Genomic DNA, 12,208 nt, shown 5'->3' with positions numbered 1-12,208 from the left:
GCACGGAATATGGAAGAGAATGGGAAGTTGTTTTCTGTAGCTGTAGCATTAGTTGTGGTGATAAGTAGCAGAAGATGAGGTTGCACGGATCCTCAAAAGTATTGCGTGCCATTCCAAGGACCTTACCATTTTTTCCTGTAGATAATAATAGGGTTTATGTATTTTAATGAACAGAGAGACATGATATGATTTTTATTTTATTTTTTTACTTTTTTGAGATAAGGTCTCACTGTGTCACCCAGGCTGAAGTGAAGTGGCACTCACCGCATTCCGTCATGGCTCACTGCAGCCTCGACTTCCCAGGCTCCAGCGATCCTCCCACCTCAGCGTCACGAGTAGCTGGGACCACAGGTGAACGCCACCACACCTGGCTAATTTTTTTGTATTTTTTTTTTGTAGATATGGAGTTTTGCTGTGTTGCCCAGGCTGGTCTTAAACTTTGAGCTCAGGCAGTCCACCCCTCTCGGCCTCCCAAAGTGCTGGGATTACAGGTGTGAGCCACCGTGTCCTGCCAAGATTTTATTTTAGAAAGATCATTCTGGAATTGTAGAGTAAGGATTTCAGAAGGGATGGAGAGAAGGTAAGAATGGATGTAGAAAGACTGTTTAGGAGGTTTTTGCACTAATCGAAGTGAGAAATAAGGGTGCAAACTAAGGCAATGTTAGAGGGGTTATGGAGGACGAGGGTAATAGAAATATTTAGAAAGTAGAATTCATAGGATTCAGCAACAATTGGATATGGGGAGTGAGGGAAAAATAATAGAATAAGATGACTTGGATTTTAACTTGGGTGATTGAAGAGACAATGGTAAAATATACTGAGACGGGGAATTCAGGAAGAGAAGCACATTTGAGGAGAAACAGTATTTTAGCTTCTGAACATATTGAGTGGAAATTATCTGTGAAACATCCAGGTGGAATCATCTGCTATGGCACTGTGAATGTGGATTTGGAGTACAATGTAACAGGCTGTATTATGAGTGGTATCTGAATTCTTTGATTTAGATAACACCAAATAAGAAGAGTTCATTAACATAAAATAGTTCTGGAAATAGGTTGTGGAGAACATTTAAAGCCAGATAGAAGAAGAGCTGGGAAAGGAAATTCCTAAGTATTTGGAGATGTAGAGAAATCATGAGAAAATGTCACAGAAGCCAAAGTGGAATCTGGTACCATCACAGCTCACTACAACCTCCACCTCCTGGGCTCAAGCCATCCTCCTGCCTCAGCCACTCAAGTAGCTGGGACTGCAGGCACATACCACCACACCTGGCTAATTTTTGTATTTTTGGTAGGGATGGGGTTTTGCCATGTTGCCCAGGCTGGTCTTGAACTCCTGGGCTCAAGCGATCTGCCTGCCTTGGCCTCTCAAGTGCTAGGATTACAGTTGTGAGCCTCTGCATTGGGCTGGGATCATTTTTAAAGGAAGTTATACTTCACAATCAACTCTCAAGAAAAAATATAAATTAATATTTTTTTAAAAAAGGAAAGCCTCAGGCACAGTGGCTCACGCCTGTCCTCCCAGCACTTTGGGAAGCTGAGGTGGGAGGATTGCTTGAGCCAAAGAGTTTGAGACCAGCCTGGGCAACATAGGGAGACTGGCATCTCTGCAAAAAAAAAAAAAAAAAAAAAAAAAAAATTAGCTGGCTGTGGTGGTGGACACCTGTGGTCCCAGCTACTCAGGAGGCTGAGGTGGGATGATCGCTTGATCCTGGGAGGTTGCGGCTGCAGTGAGCTGTGATTGTGCCACTGCATTGCAGCATGGGTGACAGAGTGGGACCCTGGCCTAAAAAAAAGGAAAGCCATACTTTAAATGCTTTGAAAAGTTGAGTGAAAGAAGTTATTAAGAGTCTATTGATTTGGTATTGAGGTTATTCAATTTGATAACTGTGTGAGAACAGTTTTGATAGAATGGTTGGGGGAGGAGGTAGGTTTCATTGAGTTGAGGAGTTGAGGTTAGAGAGTGGAAAAGCATATGTAGATTATAATAAATAAATCAATTTTAGCCATGAAGGGGAGAATAGAAAGAGGTGGTAGCAGAGGGTGATAAAGGGTTGAGAGAGATTTTTAACATGGCAAAGACTTGAACCTGCTTTTCTTTTTTAAAACAGCTTTATTGAAATATAATTCATGTATCCATAAAATTCACACCTTTAAATTGTACAATTCATTGGTATGTAGCGTGTATTTATTCATTAGTCCATGTGACTTAATTTTTTTTTTTTTTTTTTTTGAGACAGAGTCACACTCTGTCACCCATGCTTGAGTACAGTGGTGCAGCCACAGCTCATTGCAGCTTGACTTCCCAGGCTCAGATAGATGATCCTCCAGCTTCAGCCCCCTAAGTAGCTGGGACTACGGGTGTGTGCCACTATGCCTGGCTAATTTTTTGTATTTTTTTTTGTGGAGACGGGGTTTTGCCATATTGCCCAGGCTGGTCTCAAACTCCTGGGCTCAAGTGATCCACCTCTCTCGACTTCCCAAAGTGTTGGGCTTACACGCATGAGCCACCTCGTGCAGCCTCATTGGTTTTTACAGATGCTTCTCTACTTACGACACAGTTACATCCTGATAAACCTATAGCAATTTGAAAATATTGTAAGTGGAAAATGCATTTAGTGCACCTAACATAGCTTAGCCTCGCCTACTGTAAACATGCTCAGAACACTTACATTAGCCTACAAAATCCTCTAACACAAAGTTTATTTTATAATAAAGTGTGGAATATCATGTAATTTATTGAATACTGAAAGTGAAAAACAGAATTATTTTATGGATACCATGTAAAGTTGAAAAATCCCAAGTTGAAACATTGTATGTTGGGGACAGTCTGTATATACAGAGTTGTACAGCCATCACCACGGTCAATTTTAGAACATTTTCATTACTCCCCCCAAAAAACCTGCTCCTCATTAGCAGTAGTCACTCACTATTTCCCCTGCCCTCATTAATCTACTTCTGTATCTCTTGATATTTCAGATATTCTACATATTTCATATAAATGAAACCATATATATCATCTTTTGCAACTGCTTTCCTTCACTTAATGTTTTCAAGGTTCATCCATATTGTGGGATATATTAGCACTTCATATTTTTTATTGCAAAACAGTACTCTCTTATCTGGATATACCACATTTCATTTATCCATTTATTAGTTGAACATCTAAGTTGTTTCTCCTTTTTGACTATTGTGAATAATGCTGGTGTGAATATTCATGTACAAGTTTTTGTGCAGGCATATGTTTTCATTTCTCTTGTGTATATACCTAGGAGTAGAATTGCTGGGTGTGATGTTATACAATAAGAAATATATATTTGGTCTTTGTCTCTGGTTCCTAGCCCAGAACTTCAAAGATCCTTGGAACTTCCTGAGTAATAGAGGTAATAGAGCATATTTTGGTATTCATAATAAGTCTCTTTCAGTCACATCTGAATTTATGCTAATAAAGTGATTCTTGGTAGGCCCCTAGACAACTTCAGGATGGAAGCTGGTTGCCGGAAGAACCAACTGTGTCGATTAGAGAGTTGGAACTTGCAGCCCCATCCCTGGATGGGTGAGGTGGTGGTGGTGAGGACTGGGTATTGAGATCAGTTACCAGTGGCCAGTGATGTAATCAGTCATGCCTGTGAAATGGGACCTCCATAAAATCTTCTAAACAGTGGTTTTCAGAGAGATTCTGGGTTGGTGAATGCATCCTTATGCTGGGAAGGTGTTGCTTCAACTTCATGGGACAGAAACTCCTATACTTGGAACCCATCTCGGCCTCACCCTTGTGCCTTTTGATTTGGTTGTTTATTTATATCCTTTATAATAAACTGATAGGCATAAGTAAAGTGTCTCCCTGAGTTTTGGTGAGCCATTCTTGCAATTTGGTCAGAAGTACAGGTGGCAATGTGCAGCTTGTGGCTGGTAACTGAAGTAAGGGTAGTCTTGTGGAACTAAGCCTGTGGAGTCTGACATAAACTCTGGGCAGTTAGTGTCAGAATTGAATTATAGGGCACTCAGTTGGTGTCTGGAAAGTTGGAGAACTGTATTGGTATGGAAAAACACTTCCACATGTGGTGTCAGAAGTGTTGTTAGAAAACAGCTCATGTGGTAACTCTTGTTTAACAGTTTGAGGAACTGCAAAATTGTTTCCCAAAGCGACTGCACCATTTTATAATCCAATTCTTCAGTTTCTCTACATCTTTGCCAATACTTGCCATTTGCTTTTTAAAATTTTAGCTATCTTGGTGTGAAGTGGTATCATGTTGAGGGTTAGAGTTTCATTTCCCTGGTGGCTAAGATGTTGAACATCTTTTCATGTGCTCATTGGCCATTTGTATATTCTCTTTGTGGAAATATCTACTGAAATCCTTTGTCCATTTTTAAATTGTATTGTTGGTTATTGAAAGAGTTCTTTGTACGTTTGGTTACTAAATGCTTATCAGATATATGATTTACAAATACTTCTATTTTCTGGGTTGTCTTTTCACTTTCTTGATAATATCCTTTTGATGCATTAAAAGTTTAAATTTTACAGTATAATTTATCTGTTTTTTTTGTTCGTTACACATGCTTTTGGTGTCATATCTACATTGCCAAATCCAAGGAATGAAGATTTACTCCATATTTTCTTCTAAGAGTTCTGTGGTTTTAGTTCTTATATTCAGTTGTTGGTCCACATTTTTATATGGTGTGAGATAGGGGTCCACGTTTTTTGTTTTTTTTTTTTTGAGACACAGTCTCACTCTGTCGCTCAGGCTGGAGTGCAGTGGCACAATCTCAGGTTACTGCAATCTCCGCCTCCCAGGTTCAAGCGATTCTCATGCTTTGGCCTCCCGAGTAGCTGGGATTACAGGCGAGCGCTACCACGCCCAGCCAATTTTTCTATTTTTACTAGAGATGGGGTTTCACCACATTGGCCAGGCTGGTCTCGAACTCCTGGCCTCAAGTGATCCACCCACGTTGGCCTCCCAAAGTGCTGGGATTACAGGCGTGAGCCAGTGCGCCCTGCCAGAGGGGGTCCACTTTTTTGCATGTGGTAATCTAGTTGTCCCATCCTCATGTGTTGAAGAGACCATTATTTCCTGATTGAGTGGTCCTGATATCCTTGTTGAAAAATCAGTTGACCACAAATGTCTGGGTTTTTTCCCTTGGACTCTTGGTTTGATTCTCATGGTTGATATAGCTATCCTTATGCCAGGCACCATGTGCTGTTTTGATTACTGTAGCTTTGTAGTACATTTTGAAATTGAGATGTGTGAATTCTTCGACTTCGCTGTTTCCAGTATTTGTTGGCTCTTCAGGGTCCCTTGCAATTCCGTATGAAACTGAGGATCCATTTCTGTAGAAAAGGCCATTGGAATTTTAATAGAGATTGCATTGAATTTGTAAAACATTTTGGGTAGTATTTCTGTTTTAAAAATATTAAGTCTTCCAATCCATTAACAATAGGATGTCTTTTCACTTATTTGTCTTTAATTTCTTACACAATATTTGTAGTTATCAGTGTCAAGTCTTTCACTTCCGTGGTTAAATTTATTTCTATTTATTTTTTTTAGGTGCTGTTGCAAATGAAATTGTATTTTAAATTTGTTTTTCACAGTGTTCATTGCCTAGTGTTTAGATATACAACTTATTTTCTGTCGCCTTATATTGTGTGACTTTGCTGAACTCCTTATTAGTTCCCATAGTTTTCTTGTGTATTCTTTTGAGTTTTGCATATAAGATCATGCTGTCTGTAAACAGAGATAGTTTTACCTCTTCTTTTCCTATATGGGTATCTTTTATTTATTTATTTATTTTTCATTCCTAATTGCCCAGGCTAGAACTTCCCATACAATGCTAAATGAAAGTGGCAATAACAGACTTCCCGTCTTGTTCCTTATCTTAGGAGGAAAGCTTCCAGTCTTTTACCATTTAGTATAATGTTAACTGTGGGTTTTTCTTTCTTTTCTTTTTTCTTTTTCTTTTTTTTTTGAGACACGGTCTCGTTCTGTCATCCAGGCTGGAGTGCAGTGGTGCAATCATGGCTCACTGCAGCCTTGACCTCCCAGGCTCATGTGATACTCCCACTTCAGCCTCCTGAGTAGCTGGGTCTACAGGCGTGAGCCACTATGCCTGGCTAATTTTTGTATACTTTGTAGAGACAGGGTCTCCCTACGTTGCCCAGGCTGGTCTGGAGCTCCTGGGCTCAAGCTTCTGCTTCAGCCTCTCAAAATGCTGGGATTATAGGCATGAGCCACCATGCCTGGCAACTGAGTTTTTCATTGATACACTGTATCAGTTTAAGGATGTTCCTTATGTTCCTAGTTTGTTGAGTACTTTGTTGAGTGTTTGTCAAGTGTGTTGCTTAATTATCTACATATTTTTGAAGTTTTCAACATTTTGTCTGTTATTGATTTTCAGTTTCATTTCATTGTGATCAGAGAACGTACTTTGTATGATTTTAGTCTTTTAAAGTTTATTGAGGCATGTTTTATTGCCTAACGTATGATCTGTCCTGAGACTGTTCCATGTGCATTTGAGATAGATTTGTATTACATTGTCTTTGGGTGGGGTGTTCTATAGATGTCTGATAGATCTAGTTGCTTTATAGTGTTGTTCAAGTCTTCTTTTTCATTGTTGATCTTCTCTCTAGTCTATCCATTATTGAAAGGGAGGTATTGGAGTCTCCATTTATCATTGAACTGCCTCTTCGCCTCTCATTTCTGTCAGTTTTTGTTTTGTATCTTTTGGAGGTTCTGTTGTTATGTGCAATGTATGTTTACAATGGTTATATCTTGTTGATGGATTTACCCATTTATCATTATATAATATTTAAGAGATAGTCTACATTGTTTGGTATTAGCATAGACTTTCTTTTATTTTTTATTTTTTGAGACAGAGTCTTGCTCTGTTGCCCAGGCTGGAGTGCAGTGGCACGATCTAGGCTCACTGCAACTTCTGTCTCCCAGGTTCAAGCGATCCTCCAGCTTCAGCCCCTGTAGTAGCTGGGACTACAGGCATGCACCACCATGCCCGGCTGATTTTTGTATTTTTAGTAGAGACAGAGTTTCGCCGTGTTGGCCAGGCTGGTCTTAAACTCCTGAACTCAGGTGATCCACCCGCCTCAGTCTCCCAAAGTGCTGGGATTACAGACATGAGCCACCGCACCCGGCCTAACATAGACTTTCTAGTTCCCTTTCGGTTACTGTTTGCATGAAATCTCTTTTTCTTTCTTTCCCTTCCCCCCTCCCTTCCTCCCTCCCTTCCTCCCTTCCTCCCTCCCTTCCTCCCTTCCTCCCTCCCTTCCCCCCTTCCTCCCTTCCCCCCTTCCTCCCTTCCCCCCTTCCTCCCTTCCCCCCTTCCTCCCTTCCCCCCTTCCTCCCTTCCCCCCTTCCTCCCTTCCCCCCTTCCTCCCTTCCCCCCTTCCTCCCTTCCCCCCTTCCTCCCTTCCTCCCTTCCTTGTCTCGCTCTGTCGCCAGGCTGGAGTGCGGTAGTAGCAGGATCTCGGCTCACTGCAATCTCCGCCTCCCGGGTGCAAGCAATTCTCTTGCCTCAGTTTCCTGAATAGCTGGGACTATAGGCACGTGCCACCACGCCTGGCTAATTTTTGTGTTTTTAGTAGAGACAGGGTTTCACCATGTTGGCCAGGATGGTCTCCATCTCTTGACCTTGTAATCCACCCACCTCAGCCTCCCAAAGTGCTGGGATTACAGGTGTGAGCTACTGTGCCCAGCCTGGAATATCTTTTTCTATCTTTTTACTTTCAGCTTATTTCTGTCTTTGAATCTAAAGTGAGTCTCTATAGACAGGCTACAATTGCATCTTGTTGTTTTTTACATCTGTCTGCCAATAACTATCTTTTAATTGAGGAGTTTGATTCATTTACATATTACTGATAAGAAAGAACTTCTGCCATATTGCTATTTGTTTTTGATACATCTTTTTTGTTCCTCAGTTCTTCCATTGCTGCCTCCTTTTGTGTTAAATACATACTTTTCATTGTACCATTTTAATTCCTTTATGTTTCATTTGTTATATATTTTCGTAGTAGTTGACCTGGGATTACAATTAACATCTTAATTTATAACAATGTAGTTCAGATTAATATCAACTTAATTTTAGTAGTGTAGAAAACTTTACTCCTATGTAGTCCTACCCGCTTTATGCTGTTATTGTCCCAATTACATCTTTATACACCGTATGCTCATCAACACTGATTTACAATTATTGCTTTATGCAGTTATTTAACTCAGATAGGAGAAAGAAGAAATACAAACAAAAATACGTTTATACTCTTTTTAATATTTACCTACATAATTTTTTTTTTTTTTTTTTTGAGACAAGTTCTTGCTCTGTTGCCCACACTGGAGTGCAGTGGCATGATCATGGCTCACCGCAGCCTTGACCTTCTGGGCTCAAGTGATCCACCTTGGCCCCCCAAACTGTTGGGACTATAGGCGTGAGCCATCATGCCCGACTGTAATTACCTTTACCAGTATTCTTTATTCATGTGGATTTGAGTATCGTCTAGTTAGTGTTTTTTCATATCAGCATGATGGACTCTCTTTAGCATATTTTTTTAATAGGGTAGGTCTACTAGCAGTGAGTTCTCTTAGTTTTTCTTAATCTAGGAATATCTTAATTTTTCTTTTTCTTTTTTTTTTTTTGAGACAGAGCCTCATCGCTCTGTTGCCCAGGCTGGAGTGCAGTGGCGTGATCTCAGCTCACTGCAGTCTCCACTTCATGGGCTTAAGTGATCTTCCCACTTCATCCTTCTGAGTAGCTGGGACCACAGGTGTGCACCACCACACCCAGCTAATTTTTTTTTTCTTTTTTTGTATTTTTTGTAGAGATGGGATTTCGCCATGTTGCTGAGGCTGGTCTCGAACTTCTGGGCTCAAGTGATCTGCCTGCCTCAGCCTCCCATATATCTCTTACATTCTGTTTTAAGGGATTCTGTATTCTTTCTTTCTTTTTTTTTTTTTTTCCTGATCCTCAGACTGACCTATTTCAATTAACCTATCTTCGTGTTCACTGGTTCTTTGTTCTGCCTGCCCAAATAAGCTGTTGAGCCCTTCTAGTGAACTTTTCATCTAAGTTATTATACTTCTCAATTCTATAATTTTATTAGATTTTTTTTAAAATTCTCTTTATCAATACTCTCTTTTTGGTGAAACAGAGTTCTCTTGCTTTCCTTCAGTTTTTAACACATGGTTTCCTTTAGCTTTAGAACATACTTAAAATAGCTGATTTAAAGTTCTTATGTAGTCAGTCCAGTCAGTGTCTGGGCATCCTTAGGGACAGTTTCTTTTTTCTTATTTTGTGAGGCAGAGTCTCGCTCTGTAGCCCAGGCTGGAATCCAGTGGTGCAATCTTGGCTCACTGCAACCTCTGCCTCCGGGGTTCAAGCAATTTTCTTTCCCATCTTGGCCTCCCAAAGTACTGGGATTACAGGCGTGAGCCACCGTGCCTGGCCTGGAACAGTTTCTGTGATTGCTTTTTTTTTTAAATGGATCATTCCTTCTTGTTTCTTTGCATATGTGTAACTTTTTGATGAAATTGGACATTTTGACTCCATCACTATATTTCCTAGTTTCTTTACAGATGGATAGGCGGCTGGATGAGATATAAATAATGTGGTTGTCTTTTTAGTTAAAAACATGTAAAATTTAGTTTATTTTGAAAAAGATAATACCCATGGCACATAAAGGTTAAACTGTCTCTCCCCCTTTACCCTTTTCTCAGCCAAGATCTCTTTGAAGGGATAAAAACTTAGTATTTCCTTGTATATTCTTCCAGAGATTTTTATATACATGCAAGTAGTATGTATGAACATGTAAATATTCTATTCTAAGCAGTCATGAGGAAGTAATATGTACAGGAAGGGAATCAGTGTTTGTTGACACCTGCTGTGTAACAGGCACTGAGCCTGTTTCTTTATATTTGAGGGAAGTGTTTCAAACTGATCGCCTTGAAAGTTTATACAATTATTTTATGAAGCTTTTATATAAAATGTTATTGAAAACAAAAATACTGGCAGAAGTCATTTGGAATTGCTTCTAGAGCTGGCACCATGTATTGAAGCATGGCAGTCCATCAACAAGTGAAGGGTAAGTTAGTTCAGAAGCACTAAAAATTGAGAACCAGGTATTGTGATAGGTTGAAAATAAAACTGTATACCATTGCCAATGTTTAAAAATGAAGTATACTTGTCATTTATAAAACTGTTATTGTGTGACTAGAACTTTCTTTGTAAGCTTTTTTATATGTATTCACTTTTCACAATCTGCCATTGATAGGTACCATCAGATAAATACATAATAAGGAACTATTATTGAGAAATAAGGAGGATTGAGGGGGAGATGAGAGAAGAAAGATTTTTAAGGAAAATGCAAAAATTGAAGTAGGACATTGGCAATTTTCAATGTTTCCTTCCACAGTAGAAATATGATTTGTTTTGTTTTTGTTTTTTTGTTTTGTTTTGTTTGAGCTGGAGTCTTGCTCTGTCATGCAGGCTGGAATGCAGTGGTGTGATCGTGGCTCACTGCAACCTCTGCCTCCCGGATTGAAGCAATTCTGCCTCAGCCTCCCGAGTAGCTGGGACTACAGGCATGCACCACCACACCTGGCTAATTTTTGTATTTTTAGTACAGACAAGGTTTCACCATGTTAGCCAGGCTGGTCTCGAACTCCTGACCTCAGGCAGTCTGCCTACCTCGGCCTCCCAAAGTGCTGGGATTACAGGCGTGAGCCACTGTGCCTGGCTTCAAAATAGGAATATGAATCAAGAACTTAGACTTTCTGCTTGAGAAAATTATGACAAAAGAAATTGCAGATATAAAGCTGAAGAAAAGCTTTACCACTACTGAGGTAACAAACAATTGAAAAGCAGTGGGTAAAATTCTAAGTTTTTCAACAAAGCTTAGCATTTTAAGGAAAAAAAAAAACATATTACAACATTAGAGTTTGCTTCTTCAAATATTCCTCAGGTTACTTTTCAAATTAATGTCTTAGAAGCATTATGATTGTATAAAATTTTTTTGTAGTCAACTGAAGCCATAAAAGCGTAATTTCCTTCCTTTAGGTCTAAATGATGGAATAGTTTTACATGATGATAATGAGTTATAGAATATAAGTTACAAGACAGGAACAATCTGCTAATGTGTGTGTGTGGTGTGTGTGTATATGTGTGTGTAACAAGTTTTTAAACAAATAATGATTGTTACTTTTAACAACTTAATTTGAACTTTTATTATCATAGTTTAGTAAATGGTGCTTTTACTTTCTGCTTTTCTTTAATCAAAATAATTCACTATGTAGGTAAAGAGTTTAGTTACTATGTAACATTTTAATTCCAAATCTTGACTTTTGGCCTATTTTGCCTGCGTAAGATTAGTATTTTTACTTCTGTCTCCAGATTTTATTTAATTCCAGGAAATAATGCAGCAGCTGTTATTTATTTATTTATTTAGTTAGTTAGTTAGTTAGGCAGAGTCTCACTCTGTCACCCAGGCTGGAATGCAGCGGCATGATCTTGGCTTACTGCAACCTTAGTCTCCTGGGTTCAAGTGATTCTCGCGCCCCAGCCTCTTGAGTTGCTGCAATTACAGGTGTGCACCATCATGCCCAGCAAATTTTTTCTATTTTTAGTAGAGATGGGGTTTCACCGTGTTGGCTAGGCTGGTCTCCAGCTCCTGGCCTCAGGTGATCCACCCCGGCCTCCCAAAGTGCTGGGATTAGAAATGTGAGCTGCTATTAATTCTTATGCAGTACCTTTATATCCTAGACAGTAATTTTATTCCTATTTTCCATTTCTTTTCTCTAAAATGTTACGTTGTGATATGGCTTGGCTATGTCCCCACCCAAATCTCAACTTGAATTGTGTCTCCCAGAATTCCGTGTTTTGGGAGCGACCCAGAGAGAGGTAACTGAATCATGGGAGCCGGTCTTTCCCATGCTATTCTCGTGATAGTGAATAAGTCTCATGAGATCTGATGGGTTTATCAGGGATTTCCACTTTGGCTTCTTCCTCATTTTCTCTTGCCACTACCATGTAAAAAGAGGCTTTAGCCTCCCGCCATAATTCTGAGGCTTCCCCAGCCATGTGGAGCCGTAAGTTCAATTAAACCTTTTTTTGTTCTCAACTTCCGGTATGTCTTTATCAGCAGCATAAAAACAAACCAATACACCTTAACTGAAATCTTCATGGGGTGGTTCTTACTTACTTACCCAACCAAG

The 12,208-nt window shown here is 39.6% G+C and overlaps 1 protein-coding gene across 13 annotated transcripts in view; it reads left to right on the top strand.

The window, feature by feature from the left end:
• Nucleotides 1-12,208, top strand: part of RALBP1 (ralA binding protein 1) — a 62,639-nt gene that overhangs the window by 3,985 nt on the left and 46,446 nt on the right. For 4 of the 13 annotated variants that reach the window (XM_054537636.2, XM_054537638.1, XM_063716843.1 and 1 more), the window contains one exon: nt 400-580. The exons of 8 other annotated variants lie outside the window; for them this stretch is intronic. The gene's annotated coding sequence lies outside the window, so the exon portion shown is untranslated. Of the gene's footprint in view, nt 1-228; nt 352-399; nt 581-12,208 lie in introns of those variants that run through there. One more of the 13 variants, XM_054537641.2, reaches the window with a different exon arrangement.

Source organism: Pongo abelii, chromosome 17, assembly GCF_028885655.2.
Source record: "Pongo abelii isolate AG06213 chromosome 17, NHGRI_mPonAbe1-v2.0_pri, whole genome shotgun sequence".
Taxonomy (NCBI): domain Eukaryota; kingdom Metazoa; phylum Chordata; class Mammalia; order Primates; family Hominidae; genus Pongo; species Pongo abelii.
This window is presented reverse-complemented; position numbering and strand designations above follow the sequence as displayed.